The sequence below is a fragment of the Falco peregrinus genome, chromosome 1, assembly GCF_023634155.1.
Source record: "Falco peregrinus isolate bFalPer1 chromosome 1, bFalPer1.pri, whole genome shotgun sequence".
Classification (NCBI taxonomy): domain Eukaryota; kingdom Metazoa; phylum Chordata; class Aves; order Falconiformes; family Falconidae; genus Falco; species Falco peregrinus.
In genome coordinates, this window is record NC_073721.1 from 68,533,602 (window position 1) to 68,550,877 (window position 17,276).

A 17,276-nucleotide genomic window follows, 5' to 3' on the forward strand; every position below is an offset into this window, starting at 1 on the left:
AACAACTGCCTCTGTAGATCTTCTAATGAAACTGCCTTGTCATGGACAAAACACTTAGAAGTAACAATGGGAAGAATAGGCATTGTTTGAAGCTATTATTTAGAAATCATCTAAATTTTTAAAGGTTAATTAGTGTAATTTACCCATCTTGGTTATTGAAAAGGGTTATACATGAACAATAAACGTAAGAGTTCAATCCATTTTATTTCCACAGTCGATTCATCCACATCTGTTTAGCTTTTTATGACCATCTAATTGATTTGTAGAATTCTGTCCAGTACAGATGGGCTACTGTTCATGACTACTTTCATACCATTTATATTATTGTTGCTCTGATTTTTATTCAAGGCCAAAGAGGGGAATATAAGACTGTGATGTTCACCTAAACATAACAATGACATTAAATTTCTATCTGGCTCCGAGACAAGAATAGATTTATGGAGACAATCCAGTATGAATACAAATAAGTTGTTTATACATAAATATATATAATAACATTTCTTACTTAATTATGACCTATTTTACCGGTTCTGCAATATGCCCTGTTATGAAGTTTTGTAGCTACAGCCAGGCTAAATCGATTGTCACAAACTCATTTGGCTCAAAAGTAGAATTACACCCCTGCTAACACCTGTGAGAGAATAGAAGCTGTGCCTCTGGAGCTCGTTCTGTGGTAAGTCTATACATAGTCTCTCATACAGCTCTACATGCATATGCTACATTATTTTATACATGGTTTATACATAATTTTGCATTTGATGGAGACATTCCCACTTCCCTTTGGGCTGTCAAAATGGAGAGAAGCCGGCTAGGTGTTCTCCATCAATCTCCTGCTGTGAAAACACGTAGCATGAGCAATTCTTTACCAAGTGCTGGCCTGTAAACAATCTGGCTTGGTTTAATTTCTGAGTCTTCTGGGTATACAGGGAGTAGTTTGAATAACCTGCACTGTAGTTGTCTTTATACAGAAGAACAGTTATCAACCCCAGACCTCGAATCATCCAAACCATTCAGAGTGCCCTTAATTACATAGTAATCCCACCTCTGCGTAGTGTAGTTGGAGCTTCACATGTGTAACCTGTGTGTATAAGGGTATGTAACTTGTATGTATAGTGAAAGCAAGATGTGTGCAGAGTTATTGCAGTAATGAGAGGTACACTTTCATGCCAGTAATTTTGTATGCATCGTACTGTAGATGTTTGCTTAAGCATGCCAGCTGCTTTGCTTGGCCACCACACAGGGAATGAATTTTGTGGTCAGTCCACAAATTTACCACTAGTACATCTAAAGAAAAACAAGCAAGGAGTTTTACTAACCTTGGCTTCTCTGGCCAAGAGGGTAGGTACTATCAAACGGGCTAAAATCCTGAACTACAGCCTTTGCACAAAACTTGTGAAGGAAAGAAAATATATATGGATTGTTGCCTTCACGTATAAATTAATTTTTCAGAACTTGATGTCACCAAATAATAGCATCATAAAATGGGAGAGGAGGGCAGAGCGAACCTTCTGTTTAGGACAGACTAAACTACCATCATGGGAAGGCAACCTGTTCAGATGACACAGCTGAGCAGTTTATAGCACCAGTAACTCCAGATAGAGGGTGTGACAGCAAACATCATGCTTGCCCGAGTTATCTACCACAGCTTAACATGAGACAGCCAGATACTGGAATTCCTCAGTGCAGGGAAAAATCTTCACTGACATGTTGCAATAGCTCATGACAAGATCATATTTTACATCATGGGAATAGGAAAGATTCTTTAAAGTGAACATTTGCAATTCTTCCTTATTACATGTCCCAAACTGAAAAGGAGGAAAAATACTGTGAGACTTTGGAGTATTTAAAAATCAGTATGTTACAAGTTGCTGATGCTAATTGTTTCTTACACATGGAGAAACAGTACTGATACACTATCCAGAACCGGTTGAGGGAAGCATCAGTTCCAAACCAACACTTACAAGGAGTGTTTCATCTCTGCTTTAGTTTCACAACAATAACACATATCAAACAGCAAACTGTTCTGGCCTGTGAATTCCACTTTAATACAGTACAATAACATTTGTGAATACAGACTTGTTTTTTAGCTTTGCCAAAGTGTTTCACCGAGTGCCTCTAATGCAATTACAAGGCAAGCAAGCAGCAGAGAATGAGAAAAATAGGTACAACAAAGGTGAAAAGCTATTTCAAACGGAATTTGAAACAAGACAGAGTCAACAAGAGAAAAAATAAGGTTGTTCTAGGTGGTGGAGCGGCAGAAGAGAGAACACTTACCCAGCACAGATAGCTGCGAAGGTAGAGAAGAGACCAGGGTGACGCAAGATGGGCCAAAGGACTGTCAGAGAGTGACCTTGCAGGACACTACACAGAAGGGTTGTTAGCACAGAGGAGATGAAAACAAAGAAAAAGCAGTTTGACAGGAGAGGAAGGAACCAGTTCTGGTTATGCGGCTCTGACAAGCTGCCGCTGCTGAGGGCTACACACACCAAGAAGTCTAAAGGGTATCGGGTCATTAACTGCATAGAGGAGAGCTCTTTCTGTGCAGAAGAAAACCAGGCTATTATCAGAACATCTCAGTGCAAAAGGTGTTTCTGACTCCTGGCGATGCAGAGCCCCACAGTTCTTCCTGCAATGGCTCCAGGCAACACTTTTCTCTCAGTTAACATCAATGTTGCAGCTTGTAACCAGGGTTCAGGGCAGATTAACTAAGGAAGGAGCCAGCTTCACCATCGGGATTTTAGGGAGACTGTTATGGTCATTTTTGTAACTCCACAAACCTGATAAATTACAAAATATTTGTTATATCCTTTCAATTCATCAGTCTCCCAGAGACTGGTATGTGACAACAGTGAATTTTACCTGCTCGTCTCCTTCTGAGAGAATAGATTTACTACAGCAAGAGTTAGAAAAACAGATTTACCAGGTACCAATCACCAAGAACACAGCATACCTTCATGGCAAAAAAGAAATCCTGCCACAGCCCAGCACTCCTCGCGGTATCCCAGCATGTTCCACATGACTCCAGCTGCTCCGTATTTACTTTAGTCACTCCCTCCTGACTAAATTGACAATTCAGCTGTGCAATCACTGCTACCTTTCCCACCTGCTCTCCCTTGCTCAGATTACTGCCCTCATCCTCCCTTTTTCTGCCCGTGCTTTTGGTGAGCTTCTTATTTGCTACTTGGAAAATGTGAGAAAGCCCACTGGGGTAAGGGAGGTCCTTGCACCGCTGCCCGTGGGTCTATGTAGGGGTGACATGCAGGTCTCTGTCTTAAAGCAAGGTGCCCTGGCTTCATGTGGGGTTCTGCAGCTGACCAGAAGTCAGCAAAGGCATGAAGTACAAGGGGCAAGAAACACTGAAAAACAAAGAATTAAATTAGACTAAATACAAACTTTTATGTTCTGGGAGAAAGCATGTTCTCATTGTACAGTCCTCTCTGTGAAGATTTCACAGGGACTGGTCCAGTGCCTGCCACATCCACAAGTTACTGGTGAAACTGTGCAAATCATTTTATCTTTCCTTGCTTTATACCTCAGTTCCCTGTAGGTGAATGGGGATCATAAAGACTGGCTGTCTTGTGAGGTTGCTGTCATGATATATCAAGAAATTTTTGTGATGTGTTTGGGTCCTGCACTTAAAATAAGGCTGTCACATATTGTATTTGGGACAAGAATAAGCAAACTTTCTAACAGGATCTTGTTTTAATAATGCTGCAGAGTAAAGATACCTGAATTATACCATATTCTGCTGCTGCAAGACTTTAGGTAAACTGGTCATGCAGCTGAATACAAACAAACATAGTTTTACAGCTGCTGAAGCCAAAGAAGTTTGGGCAGAACCACGCTGCAGGTGGTTTCACCGTGAAAAGCCATCACGAGCTCCTGGAGTGATCAGCACACTTTTGCCAGGCTCCGCTTTCCCTTGGCGCAGGCTCCTTATCCCCCTTGGCCACGCACCGGGGCCAGCTCCACCGCTTGGCATCACCGCTGGCTCGCTGCCCTTCATCCAGGTCCGTCCGAAAGCAGCAGCAAGACTTCGAATAGGAAACCAAGCAGCATAGCAAAACTTTCATTCTGATTTGAACTTTTCTGTCTGGCTGTGTAAGAATTTACGGTTATTTTGTTCCCTCTTTCCACACACCCCCAGAACAATCAGTAAAAAAAAAATTTAAAGCCTCATTCCCTTAGGAGGACATAATTTCTGAAAGCATTTCTTAATGGAGAATGAATTACTACCCAGTCAAAAACCACTAGTTATAGCATTCTCTCATCTTGATACTTAGATGCCTCAAAGTAAAAAAGCCCCCAAACTGAAAAACATATATATATGCTGTTTATATCTGTGTTTATTTCACTGAAATAATGTTTTCAAATTGAAAGGAATGAAGGGGTGTGGGAAATATTGAAAAGTCATGAATCAATTTCAATCAATTTTAATTCCAGTATAAGAGGAAGTAATGCCACTTGTCGAAAACAAAGCAATCATTTCTGACAGCTAAATTTGCAAGAGACTTATTGCTGTCTGGAGAGAGGTAAAGCTGGATGCTTCCCTGCTTCTACCTCTGCATTAATTGACTTTCAGTGCTGTTTGATTTATTCTGGTGAAGTTTCTCTGTGTCCTGTGACTCCTACTTCTTTTCCCTTAAATCATCACTGCCACGCAAACAGAATTATTTTTTTCCCCAGAGTTTTAGCTTGAAACTTGGACTTGAGTTTGCAAAGCAGTATGCAGAAGTTTTGTGTAAGTACTTTTCTTTACGAAAAATATCTTGATTTTAAACAGTTTTTAGGACATTTTGGAATGATAATAAGACTAGTATGAAACTAAAAATAAGGATGAGATTAGAAAGAGCATCAAGTCCTATTTCTGTGTCATTGTACTCTTCTTTTCACGAGCTGACTTTTCTGGCCTGTGTGTACTTTGTAGCTGAAATAAGCCAAAATCTTCTTACAGCACGTATTCATCATTTAGCACCCAATGATCATTTTGGCTGGTCGTTGCCTAAACATTTTACTAACTGATTCCCTGTGAAATCTATGAGGGTTATGGATTTTACATTCATGTATTAAAAAGCTGAACGATTTTACTTTTGCTACTACAAAAAAAAAAAAAAAAAAAAAAAAAAAGGCAGGAGCCTCCTACTTTGGAGGAACACCATGAGGACTCTCAGCCTTCCTTGAAGGTTTGGAAGGAAAACACCCCAGTGGGTTCAGGAGCCTGGAAGGGGAGGTCTGCAGTGAAGGAATTCGCCCAAATATCTTCAGGATCTCAGTGGCAGGTCTTGGCTTTCGCCTTTTCATTCATTAATAAACTGGTTCCTCCCACACAAAGGGCTCAGGTACACCATGAGACAAATACCTGGCTGTCAAACAGCACAGAACATCAGCTTCATTCAGCAACCTATTCAACGCCTAGTTTTTTCATTACTGGTTTCAACATTTTGAACTGAAGAGGAAAAACTTGCTGCTTGGCATAGCTGCTACCGCAGCGACATAGGCAAGGCTCTGTGCCCGAGGGTGGGTTTCTTCCAGCCCACGCTGTTGCCTTTGGCAGCAGTAGGGCTTGAGAGACATGTGCTTCCTTGTGCATGACCTGGAACTGGTACCAGCAGTGATCAAAGATCTTTTTTTTACTGTTGTAAGCAATTCTGAACATAGCTGTTTTAGAACTAAAATGCATTAATCTTTTATTTATATCCGCAACGTGTCTTTTGATAAGACGGTTTGAAGCAAGTCACATTTTCCACCAACAATTAAATGCTGGAAGTAAGAGGTTAACAGGGTCTAATTTTAATCTAACAAGTTAACGAGGGTCTAGTTTTAAACCCTCACCCCGGACACCAGGACTGCCTGCAGACACAGGTCTCATCCACATTGCGGCAGGCGTCAGAAGCCCTGGACTCACACTGGAAAATCCCCAAGGTAATAGCAGTGGAAGAGCCTGGAAGTATTGAATTTGGCTGGAGATGTCAAAAAAAAAAAAAAAAGAGAAAACAAAAACTTGTGTGTACTACGTTTAATGCATACAGTAGCAGAAGAGGACTTGGTAAATTAGAAATTTTGAGGACAAATTCACTTACTCTGCTTGGACAGTGAGGTATCATTATAGCTCTGCCTTTTCTACAAAACGTATGTTTTATGCATTTATTCGTACCCCCGAGGGAAGAAGGGCTGGTTGGTGCCTCTGCCCCTGTTCCTTGTGCCAGTAATCCCTCGCTGAGCGGCGAAGGCAGCTGTAAAGTCTCCCGGCATCATTAAAGACTCATAGGACCGGGCCCATCTTTTGTTACACGTGTTGAGCCTGAGATCGCTGTAACAAGGAATTTTCACAACTTTTAAAGTACCCCGAAACAAGTACTCGGCCTTCGGTTTCTCCCCTGACGCCCGTCATTACTGGTTAACGAAGGGCTCCCCCCAAAGAGCGCCCACAATGCAGAAGTATATTTTTAGACATTCAAGAGCCTGTCAACGTGACACCCAGGCAAATTCGTTAAGCCAGAATGAAATACTTACCACAGAGGCAAATATAGGAAGAGAAACTCCAGCCTTTGTCACCCATACTTTTGTTAAGCTCGACTTTGCCAGATTTGCAGCGTGTCACAACCGGTGCTTGCCAGGGCCATTGAGGCACCAGGAATGCATCGGCTTTGTGAGGCGGTTTCCGCTTGCATGTGACAAAGCAGCTAGCTGGCTAGTCAGCCTCCGTCAGTGTCTATTTATGGCCAATGGTCGAAAAAGAATGTCCTGCATTTGTGGCTCAACAATAATGAACATGGCTAAATCTGAAAATGAACAAAGGGAAGTGAACAGCTTTTTAAATCCTGAAGCACATTCGATTCTTGGTGTCCCTTTTTGTTCCGATTGTTTGGGCTGAAGGCGGTGAAAGGACCACCTGTTGGGCTGCCATTTTGGGATTGTGCTAAATGCAGGGATTGCATGAAAGAACACTTTCCAAAATAACCCGGTATTATTATTCACTTATTTTATAGTAAATCAGCATTCAAAACCTGCAGGAAAGTATAAGGCTTTTTTTTTTCCAAGTGAAATTTAAAGCTGTAAGTTCTCTGTAAACGCACTTACTGCGGATGCAGGATTTTATAGTGACAATTGTGATACTTTAAAAGGAGCTCAATTAAACCTTTGACGCAGCAGTAAGTTCGTCTGTAATTGAAAACTAACCTTCTGAAGTAACAAACATAAGATGAAGGAGAGATTAAGTTATAAAGGACTGAGTATCTCTCAGGATTAAATTAGCAAGGGCTACTTGCACAAAATGTAACTTAAATATTTATTTTGCTCCTGGCATGAACTTGAAATTTTTAGTGATGAGAATTATTTTTAACATCTGCAAGAATGTTATTGGGTGTGATTTGCTTTTGCTCAAAAGACAGCACTGAACTGTGCTAGAATCTTACTGAATTTTGAGAAAGTTTACCATAAATTAGTATAAACATTTCATTTAAAAATATGAAGGATGCATTCATTTTTCTAAGTGGTTTTTTTTTTTGGTTTTTTGGTTTTTTTTGGTAGAAGATGCTTCATACAGTCAAGTGGTAACGAGGCTTTACTTAATACAATCGGGAGAACTGTTGCCCAAATTAAAAAAGAAAAATAATCTGTGTTTTATGAACATCAGCTCATGAAACTGTTAGTTTTTAAGTTGAGACAGATGAATCCATTCACACAGTTCAGTATCTTTAACATGATACATAAAAACATCCACCTGATTCCAATAAACGTGCCCATTAATGTATGAACAAAGCAAATCTTTCCCTGAGTGTTAAATAACCTTTCTTAAGAGCCAGTGTTAATAATGCTTGAAGTAGCAAGGAGCAAACGTGTTTTCCAAAACATGTTTTCTTTTCACATCCATGATGAATTCTGAAGTTATTTACATAATCTCCCGTATATTACCTTGTTTTTTCTTAGTACAGATGCCTGTGTAAGCTTATTGACACAGGTACGCCGTTTACCAGGATGAGCAATGACCCTTCTGTGTGCGTCTGAACTTACACTCTGACCTCCTGCTACACAGCACACATTTCCAAAACCTTTGTATGAATTTTAGCTGGGAAAGGACCTCAGGATAGGAGCTAGGTTACACAGTTAACTGGAGGGAGAGCATAGAGGGAAGTCTACGTGAATAGCTGGATGTATTTCCAGCTGTTTTCATCGGTTTCAATCACAAAAGTTATAGCTACCAGTCAGGAATTAAAATCTCTTGGATTTTGCATCATTTTCGTCCTCAGAAGAGTAAAGGCAGTTGTACATGAGCCATAAATATACTGGCGTGGATAAGAGAGAGCTTATTTCCTAGAAGCCTCCTGTATATTCTATACTAGCAGAAATGTAGCTTAGTCTATCACTACCACCACTTTTTAAAGTTAAAACATGATTTTAAATATATCGCCATGGGTTAAAGTCGCTCTTAGAAAATAATAGTTTTGTTGATCAAACAAAATTGCTAGCCAAGCAGATTTTTATGTGTGCATTGAACTATATTTCCTATGTTAGAGAAGAATGAGGTTTTGTGTGACGATCAGTTCAGAGGGGGAAAAAGGTGAAGTGGAACAGCATACAATGCAAGAGTATAAATTAACGTCTGGGTGTATTGTTCACCGCGCCGTAAAGAGTATGTACTACACACAGCTATTCTATTAGGGAATTATGGAAACTGAGGCTAGCGAGCAAAAATGACTTATGTCTGAATAAAAGTATGTGTCTTTGGGAGAGATACAATATGTTTGGAACCCTGAGGGTTAATGAGAGGTAAGCTGGTGAAGGGGGGAGAGGAGATAAGGGAAATAACAGAAGCTGAATAGATGAAAGAAGTGATTCAGTGGGAAGCATTGTTGATCACAGCTAGGTGTCAGAAACAAACTAGAAAAATGGGAACTGCTTTAACATTGGCAGGAAAATAATATATATATAAAAAAAGAACTTATACCACATACTAGAAAGAAAAAGAAAATAAATAATAAAAGGCTTTCAGCCTTTCTTTGGGACGCGTCAATGAAAAATAATGCAAGCAAGCAAGAAAGAAAGCGCTGAAATGGAATCCTCTCTGAAGGTATCTTAGGGAGAGAGGCTCATTGTCCCATCCTTTTCACATCAAGAATTTAATTTTGCATTCTCATTGTCTGTCTTGACATACACTCACAGTTATTCTACACTGGTTACTTTTTCTTTCTTTTCATCCACTTAGGCAGCCTACACCGGCAGAGAGGCAGCCAGAACGGGTGAAATCTAGCCATGAATTAAATCATCTGGCTGTCCCTTGCCGATGTGATTTTTTCCTAAAGTTTGAACTGTCCTCAAAGGCAGAGTGGGATCTTTTTTCCTGAGTACTAGAGGGAACTGCAGTTCTTCTGTTTCCTTCATTTTCTGTTCCCATTTTGAACATCTGCCCTAATGGAAAAATTATGTCTGGAGCATCCAGATTTCATTATGCATCTCCTACACGGGATGCAGATACACCGTACAGAGCCAGATCTATTTACCCGTCTTTCACTTTAGGCAACTTGAAAAAAGGTATCAGCTCATATTTTCCTTCTGGAAAGACGTACACTGAAATGTTACTAGCAGAACATTAAAAACCCCAAAATGCCATTTGCTTTTTAGTGCCAGGGACATTCCGATTCCTATGTACGTTTTCTGTTTACACCCATCCCCCATGAATTCCTCAGACAGTTTCTCTTATATTAAGCTTCCTTCTGGTGCCCATAGCAACACCATCTAGTACTGAAATGTTCCTGCAGGATTTGCAGGAGTCCTTTCAACGCAAGATGCTGATTCTGCAGTTATTGCACACCCAGCTACTCATATCAGATTTGTAGTCTGAGCCCTTGGTTGTGCGTGGAAAGCAATTGGGCTGGCCCCTGACTGTCCTCATCATCGTTATGGATGAAACATGTTACGTACATTCTGGTTTGTTTGGATTTTCTTCCCGTAGTAACAACCAACTTGTTTATGTTACGTAGCTTACCTGACTACGGGAAGAAATCGCAGAAGGTGGTGGGGTTTGGAATTTGAGACGGTTCTGCACTTTTATTTACATTTCTCACCTGCAAATACACTGACATGCAAATCGGCCTCTACCCTCTGGTCGGTGGCTCTGGAGACACTTTCTGATCTTGAAGGCAACGGTGCAAAGGGGGAAAAAGTACATTTGGTTAAAATTCTTAGTTATTCAGCATTATGCCCTTTGCACTGGATGTGTGAAGGCTGCGAGGATGAAATGGGTCCACGCCGTACCTCAGGACACCATTTGTACAGCTTTACTCCTGCCCTGGAACGACTCTGCTAAAGCCAACAGGCAGGAGGATGATTTATGACCCATCTCCTCCAAAGGAGTTCCTAGCTCTCCCTTCTACCAGACCTTGTTTTTCTGTTGGGAGCACAAGCCTGCTGCACACCTGCACCCGGCTCCTTGCCACCACCACGTAAGGCATCTTGCAGGGTACCAGTGGGGCTGGGTGGGCTCTCGCCACCCCTTGCACACTCGCTGTACAAAGGCCCAAACCTCACATCTATACCCGCTGGCAACACCCAGCTCCTTCTGGGAGCACAGAGGGGCTGCGCCAGGCCAGGTGATGGCGAGGGAAGCGATTCTTCTTGCCTCAACGTGGCAAATGTTCTGCCTTTGCCCTGAAGGCGTCCCACATATTTCCGTGTTCTCGAGATAACTTCAGAGATAAGGAGTTATTTAACTCTGCCAAATTGCGGCGTTTGTTCTACAGGACATAAAACTGCCAAATATTTATGTGATTAACATCTGAATTTAAGCATACTTTAGTAGTACAAAGATGTGATTAGTCTCACCAGAATATGATTTTTTTTAATGGACGTGGCTCTCACTTTCAGGCAAAGATTTAATAGCTGAGTCCTGCAGGGAAGTCTCCATTTACTGAACTTTTATAGCTTTAAAAATATCCTAGGGTACATTTCCTAGCATGCAGCATGGCACAACACAGAATTTAAATGAAATGCCGTGTTCAAAATGAATGAACAAAGCGCATCTTGTCCATTCCTTTTTTGTAGCCAAAAATCATATAACTGACAGGTACTGACAACAGGCATGGTTCTGCTGCTCGGAACCAGCAATTCTCCTCTTCAGATAAGAGATTCCAGTCGTTTCTTGGAATAGCTGCTCAGCCTTCTCCACTCCCCTGGAGATCTGCTGGCATCTCCAGCACGCCGGGGAGCAGCACGCAGGTGGACTGGCTCCAACAGCTGTTATGAGCCTCCCCGATCCCAACGCACCCAGGGAGGCAGGAGCAGTGGTAATAGCACAGGCCCTTTCCTTTCGCCCTGCCACATACAGGGTGCTGGCTGGGATCCAGCTCCATGTGGGCAGCTCTGACCCCTACCAGGTGTCCCAAGGAACGTGGGCTCCCAGCACACAAGGTCTGGTAAAAGCTCTTGGCTGTGGGAGCCAGCCATCAGGACTGCCATCAACTCCCCCCAGTCTGGGTTTTAACCAAATGTACTCTTTCCCCCTTTGCACAGTTGCCTTCAAGATCAGAAAGTGTCTCCAGAGCCACTGACCAGAGGGCAGAGGCCGATTCGCATGTCAGTGTATTTGCAGATGAAGAAATGTAAATAAAAGTGCAGAACCGTCTCAAATTCCAAACCCCACCACCTTCTGCAATTTAGCATTTTTTTGTGTAGTTTAATTCTGAGTTTACAGCTTGTAAAGAAAAAGTTCTTTGAGTCAAATACCCTTTTCAACTTGCAAGGAGATGTGAATAACTTCTAACATCACTATTGGACAATCCCGTTCTCACCTGATGTCATTCTTCCTACCTAGCATTAAATCCCACGTTACTGCCATTTAACTCCTTATGTGGTCATTGCTATGGTTGCTCGAGCAAAATCAAGATCTCAGAAAATTTCATTTGTTTCAAGGATGGCAACCTGGTGAGCACATCTAGCCTATGGGATGGTTTCGTCCACCCTCCTGGGAATACTGCTAGGGCAGAGGAAAGCAAGACTGGGGGTAATATCACGTGTGTTGCAGGAACAGAGGGTCACAAGGGGGGAGGAAAGGACAAATTTGCCGCCCAGCTTGGATCTGGCAGGATTTCTTTGATCATTTGGTCAAGAAATGCTGCATTAACATTTCTATACTGGAGGGGCTTAGAGCACCAGGTTGGAATTAGAAGTGGCACCCAAACACACCAAATTGGTTATCCCAGCTGGCATAGACAGTACTAGATAGGAGTTTTAAACATTACAGAGCAAAAAATCTGAGCCAATGCATTTGTTTATGAACACAAGGGCTAGAAAAATAATTTTTACAATTGATTTTTGCTGAATTTTAGGTTTTCTTCCTGGTTTGATTTTTTGGTTTTGTTTTGGGTTTGTTTTTTTTTTTTTATTCTCATTTTTATCTTATTATGAGGTAGTATTTCTTTTATGCAAAGGAATCCTGATGCTACACAAACTTTCAAGGAGAAAAAACAGTTTTCTTGTCATGCGTTTTAAGTAGGAACTGCAATCTGAAAGAATTGTCTATCCTTCATTTCTTAAGAAAACTTTTCTTCTGAAGACACATTAATCCTGCAATGTTAACAAATAGGCCAGTTTCCACCAGGCTGCACCTTCCTTGTATTTGAGATTCTGTGGTTTATTATTTAGATCTCAGAATGGTCCAAGATGGGGGGCCTGATTTATCACTGCATTAATTTTGATTTATGCTTGCACAAAGCTTCTGCTTTTGAGTTAATCTAAATGAGCATAAAAAGTTTTCAGGACACATGCTACTGCTTTTTGAAAGTCTAGAAAGTCCCTGGCAAAAATCACAATGAATTTTTTTCTCAAGATGATTTCTAATGATAATAATGAATCACATCCAAAGTTGTTTGTGTGCATGGGAAAGCAATCATACTTTAAAAGAAAAAAAAAAGATAAAAGAAAAAATACCAAGTGCAAGAATGACTTAATTCAAGAGTAAACCTGTATAACTCAGGGCTGTCAGCTTGCTTTCAATGCTAAATTTTGTCCCAGTTCTTAATCCGGACTGGTAGTCTGTGTTTCTTGCAATGGAGCTCCTAGCCCCCCTTCGCAAAAACCGTTTTAGTACCTGTAGGTAGTGAGAGAAAATCTGGGCTTTTGCCCAGCTATCGTTCCCTTTAAAAAATTCTCTCTGCTGATAGTCAGAATCAATATTTACCGAGTCGAGAAATGCCATTCCTTGTCTGAACACTCTGTATGCTTGCACCCAGTTATAACCCATCCCTTTGTTACCACTTTGCTCTGCTGAACAAATGCAGGCTCTTTTCTTAACATGATGCAAAATCAGAATCGTTAATAGCAAAAGTTATTTTTTAATAAGCAAAGCAGTAATCATATATCTAAGATAGAAGTTTGGAGAAGGAAGCGTAGTTAATTTAATAGGAACGATGAGTTTCATGCGCTGGAAGTACAAACGCTACGCAGATTAGTTGCTTTTAATCCCATTTAACTAAAGCTCCCCATTTCATTCTTCTAATCTTTCCTCATAAACAAATCCTTCCAACTTCTCAGTCATGTTTTCTATCCTCCTTGGAATTCCTCTCTATTTGTCTACATATTTTGAGCATAAAGAGAGGCCCAGGGTGAATGCAGGATTCTAGGAGGGACTCGGTCAGCATTGTGCTAAATCTGTAATTAAAAAGGGTTAAAGTTAATATATTTAAGCTACAACAGCGAATCCACTTGATCACACATGGCAACAGAAGTATTTATAATTATAATGATTGTCTTACCTCTCAAATGGTCAGACTTAGAGTGTTTAATCTGTACAGATTTGTTTTCTATAATGAAGATATTAAGGACATTTCCAAGGCAATGCAAATTTCAATTGAATTGGGGAAAGAGAAATATTTTTAAAGGGTTTGAACAATCTTATGCCCTGGCGATTTTGGTCTGCAAATAACAATTTCTCTCTTCTCCACCTTCACTTTAACACTGATCTTTCTGTCTTGGTGTAGCAGGACCCATACCTTACAGCGGTAGCCTCTGCACACAGGCACGGAGCACACAGGATGATGCACAGTAGCAACAGCCGCTGCATAAAACAATTTCAAAACATTTTTCTGCACTTTGACTTAAATGCTTAAATAACACAGTGGAAATGAAGAAAACTCAGATATTCATTCCACCAAGCATTAACTGAATGCAAACAGAGCTTGCCTGTGTAAATTTTATTATTTAAATGTCCCCCAAACTGCCAAAAAGCCAGCTGCATACAGTAACCCCAAAGCTGTTGACTGCAAGGGTGTCGTATTGGGCTCTGAGACACCACAGATTACGATTATACAGCTGTAAACTGTTTTATTACCTTTCTGACCTGCAACCAAAGCTGAACATTTTTTAAAGTCAAGGACACCATCCATGACACTTGTTTATTAAAAAGGAGAGTAGCCCACATTCTGATTACATTCAATTTTTTGACAAGCCACCAACAAGCCTGCCCTTTCTGTTGCCACTGCTGGGCATGAGCACAACACCTCGGAACTCCTCTCAGGCACCGGGACCCCAACAGGACAATGACAGCTCCCACTTTACAAAAAGTCTCTGATCTGAAGAGCTTCCCCTCGGCACAAGTTCTCAGTACTTTGCATTGTCAGACCCACAGGCACAGGGTTCAGAAAGTTTGGTGGGTTTTTTTTCCAGCCAGCTATGCTATGAAATTAATCCAAATTGGCTAACTTGCAAAAATAAGATGTATTCTCTCCAAAGACTAATTTAGCGGTATGAAGCACATATGCATGTGTACCTTACCCGCCCCCCCCAACACCTGCACAAGCACACACACGCACACATTTACGTGAGTAGATTAACTGCATCTAAAATCAATTACTTATCTGTATGCACACGTGTTATTAAGATTTATGAAGACTATGCATAGATTTAACTACCGGTTCTACCTACATTCCTAAAAATTTGAATCCAAATATGGTCCTGATGCTCTTCATCCCTCTACTATTTACCTACACACCACGAGCATGTGATGTTCATTTTTATACAGTATATACAGGTGTCAGGGGGAAGATGTATATAGATACATCTTTCTATGTATCTGTATATGACCATCATGCATTATTTATAAAACGCGTTTATTGCATATACAAACAATAATTATTCTAAACATGCAATTATATATCCATATTTGTGTGTCGATATAGATTTTTTTGTCCTTAATGGAAAACTTGAACTGCAAGCAGCCATGTCAGAACTCAGATGGTTAACATTCACTTCTTGCTGTTTTATTGCATATTACTGTGCGCTCCTGAGCAGCAGGAGCAGATTCAGGCAATTACAATCAAGTCAGGGCACACGCCGTGGCTGAGCAACACGATCATGATGAGGATACTGATGAGGCACTTATCGAAAACCCCACATCATCCACACTCATCAGCCACAACATGTCACCCCAAATGAGGCATCAGCTGCCTTCAAATGGCTCATTGCACACTGTTTACAGCTTTCTTTGGACCCACTTTTGATTTTGCGGTCAGGACTTAGTTCAAACAGCAGCTGACTGGCACCGGCAAGCCTTGGGATTCAGCAGAGCCGACTTCCCGGGAGTCAGGAGTGTTTTGACACGGGGCCTGACCGACGGCGAGGAAAGGTCCCAGCTCAGTCTCCCCCAAACATTGGCCCCTCCGAGACGGGGTGTGTGTGGGGTGAGTTGTTTCAGTAACATCTGAAATCAGGCAAGGAGAGGCAGTGGGAGAGAGGGGGAAAGCAAACAAACAAACAAACAAACAGTCCCGCAGCACCTCCTGATATTTGTGATTTGCTGCCTCCACCTTAATGAGCGGCCAGCAACAGGAATTTAGGCGGAAACATATTGGACCAGATCCCTGTCATTTCCAGGATCCCTTGAGCCACTTTGGCAGAGTAAAAGGGTCCTTAAAGTGGGGGCACAAGTCATGGGTTCTCTATTCAAAATTGTCTTGGCATGGGAACTGCAGTAAGCCAGGCAGAAAACTTTTACTGGGCTGCAAACCTTTCCCCATTACTCACTGGGGTTCAGGAAGACTTTTCTTTCTTGCTTAGTTATTTCTGCAAAAAAGCAAGCAAACAAGAAAGACTCAGCCAGGAAGGGTGAGAATAGATGGATGGCTCCGGGTGATCAGGCCTTTGCTTGAGTGAGGCTCAGGGGTGACCCCAAAAGAAACAATTCCAAAACAGAGAGACTGAGAGAGACTCCCTCCAGCCCTGATGATGGGTACTCAAAAAAGGGGATTAGAGACTCACTGGAGTAGGAAAGACCACATCCAGACCCCTGCCTAAATTAAGTGGAGTGCGAGCTGTGAGCCGGAGATTGGTTATTCCCGCAGAGCATCCCTCTGGGCTGAACTACAGCTGAGGCGCTTTCTCCTGCCACCACTGCCTAGAAACAGATATTTCTGCAGTGCAGATTAAAACTAATTTGTTTTGACAAAGAGAGATTTTTCTGACGAGAAAGTGCTGCGTCATGGAGTCCCTGACACTCTGCCAAAGAGAGGTGGAAGGACCTTAGGGTGAATAGAAATCCAGTCCTTGAACTTCAGGCGTTAGCTGGTGAAAACATATACTAATCAATTATTGTCAGTTCATATTAGTTTGTGTAAAAGACTGGAAAAAATGAAGTTATTTTACTTCACCACTCTTCTATCTCATAATATCTTATGAAATTAATTTATTAATTTATGACAATGACACATGTCAAAATTCCCAGATAATTGGCTTCTATGCCAATTAAAAATCTTATTTTACAAATAGATGAGCTTATGAACTGAAAGCTGAAGTTATTCACCCAATCTTACACGGCCAGCTCAGGCCCATGAAGTAAATCATTACACAAGACTCCCTCTTCTGATTGTGCAATTAAGACGTAGGAATATATATGTATAGTTACCTTTATGGTTACTGGCTGCAGCCTGCGTTGTCTGCCTCAATAGTTTTCAAATTCTAGAACACAGCACGCTCCCTCCGGCTACCAAATTGTAACAGCATATAGCATCATGAAAACAGCTGAAGCAAAACCAGAGGATCCATGCAGGTTTTCCTACATTTGTACATACATCTGAGGGCTTTTCCCCTTGCTGTTTTCATTTCTAACCTGTGTTGCCCAATGCTTTTCCCCTTAGGGACGGATTTTTCCTGCTGCTTCCTGAGATTTTATTTAAAGTTAAATAGAGGAAAAATATTTTTCAAAAAAGCAAAATAGGTGGTCCCAGGGGAGGCAGAAATTAATTTGTGCAATCTATTTATTAGTCTTATTTACTAAAATCTTTATTATT

At 41.2% G+C, this 17,276-nt stretch overlaps 1 long non-coding RNA gene across 3 annotated transcripts; it reads right to left on the reverse strand.

Annotated features, from left to right (window-relative positions):
• Positions 1–5,873: 5,873 nt before the first annotated feature.
• LOC129783669 (uncharacterized) lies at positions 5,874–17,066 on the reverse strand. 3 transcript variants are annotated; one of them, XR_008745448.1, is made up of 3 exons: positions 16,892–17,066; positions 6,081–6,310; positions 5,874–5,960 (listed from the first exon to the last, which is right to left on the reverse strand). It is a non-coding gene; the product is annotated as an uncharacterized LOC129783669 (long non-coding RNA). The 3 variants fall into 3 exon arrangements; XR_008745449.1 differs by lacking the exon at positions 16,892–17,066 and adding an exon at positions 13,986–14,321; XR_008745447.1 differs by lacking the exon at positions 16,892–17,066 and adding an exon at positions 6,514–12,901.
• Positions 17,067–17,276: the final 210 nt, after the last annotated feature.